We start from the raw sequence: 1,782 nt of genomic DNA, 5'->3' as shown, positions 1-1,782 counted from the left end.
AATCGTTGCTTTTATTGGTACAATTAATACATGAATAATGGGAATTTCCTTTCCAATATCCTAAAACATGATGTTCCCAAGGCGCACCAGATTAAACCTTTTTTTTTTTTTTTGAACTGCAATTATTCATCTCTTACAAGTGCGATCACAATTTAGATAGTATCCGCTATGGAAGATGTGTCAAAATGTGCGGCACTTTTTCTTAGATTTGGCCTTTTTCTTTTTCAAGAAATTTAATTTCTTCTTTCTGTTCACTATAATACATATTTTCTTAATGATAGTTGCCTTAATCACGTGAATTTTATTGCCGGAGGATCTAAAGTGGATAATATCATTATTGCCAAGGAGGTTATTCATTCTATGAAAATCAAGAGGAGTATAAGGGATGAATGGTAATTAAACTGGACCTTGAGAAAGAGTCTGATCATATTCGTTTGGATTTTTTAAAAGATACAATTGATTGTGCAAGCTTTTTGGATAATTTATGTGACTTAAATATGAGTTGTGTTTCATATCCTCTATGCAAATCTTTCGAAATGGGGAGTGTTAGGAGTCTAAGGAAGGTTTTCTTTATTTAGTCTTCTGTTAGTTTGTTATACACAAGCTGTCAAGCTGTTATACCGTTAGTGATTTGTTAACAGTAGTTACTTACAATAGCAGTTACTCATACATTGTATATATACTAGTCATTGTACAGATTTAAGGATCAGAAAAATCAATTCAATTCTAAATTCAATTTCTGAAATATTTTCAGTTCTAGAAATCTTATAATGGTATCAGTTGCCTAACATTCCTGGAGGTTTTTCTCGCTGCGTCCATGGCAAATTCCGCTGACTCCACTGCTGCTGATCGTGGTAGTCCCAACATCTCTAGCGTCCGGTTGGTTCCAACGTTTCCTAGGCATGACACGGTGAAGTTGGATGAAGGTAGTTTCATGCAATGGCAGCAGCATATAAGGTTAATAGTTGAGGGATACGAGTTACTCGGATATTTGGAAGGGACCATACCTGCTCCGCCTCGATTCATCTCCTTTCCGGATGACGTTCTCACTTTGAATCCTGATGCTTCTATTTTCATCCAACAAGATAAGCTTTTTGCTTCTTGGCTTCTCTCTATAATTAGCTCACCTCTGTTGTCTTGTTTTATAGCAGTAAAATTTGCTTGTGACGTTAGGAGTACGACCAATCATCTTTTTGCTGCTGCCACTGGCGCAAAGCTATCTCGAATCCGACATGACCTTCATTCAATCAAGAAAGGAACCATGCCAGTAAAAAATTATATAGTGAAAATACAAAATACCTGTGCGCTTCTTGAGGCCCCTGGATCGACGGTTTCGGAGGCGGAGAAGGTGGAAATAATATTAGTCGATTTTTTGTCGGAGTTTGATACTGTTTGAACCCTTGCATCATTCTCAACCGAATCTCTTCTGCTTCAAAAATTAGTTGATGCTCTGCTTGAGTTTGAGAACCGTCAAAGTTGCGCCGCAACAGAAGCGTTGTTTAATATGAATATTGTTGAGGCTGCTCCATCGACACTGGTGGCTGACACAGTGCGCGGTGGCTGTTCGTCTACTCGTGGGCGAAGGTTTCGGCCACAGATCCAGTGTCAAATATGTGGACGATATGGTCACTTAAGCTAACATTGTTACTACCGCTTCGATCGTGAGTACGGTGGCTCCTCCGCTTCGAACACGGCACCGATATCGTCTGGACATCCTGGTCAAGGACTGTGTGAAACATTTTTTGGCGAGTCTGGTTAGTGGTCATTCGCTTGTGGTAGCCC

General features: G+C 39.5%; 1 long non-coding RNA gene across 1 annotated transcript; it reads right to left on the bottom strand.

Annotated features, from left to right (window-relative positions):
- Window positions 1-630: 630 nt before the first annotated feature.
- On the bottom strand, window positions 631-1,563 carry LOC128295603 (uncharacterized). Its single transcript, XR_008286146.1, has 2 exons — window positions 1,008-1,563; window positions 631-896 (listed from the first exon to the last, which is right to left on the bottom strand). It is a non-coding gene; the product is annotated as an uncharacterized LOC128295603 (long non-coding RNA).
- Window positions 1,564-1,782: the final 219 nt, after the last annotated feature.

This window comes from Gossypium arboreum, chromosome 7 (genome assembly GCF_025698485.1).
Source record: "Gossypium arboreum isolate Shixiya-1 chromosome 7, ASM2569848v2, whole genome shotgun sequence".
Classification (NCBI taxonomy): domain Eukaryota; kingdom Viridiplantae; phylum Streptophyta; class Magnoliopsida; order Malvales; family Malvaceae; genus Gossypium; species Gossypium arboreum.
This window is presented reverse-complemented; position numbering and strand designations above follow the sequence as displayed.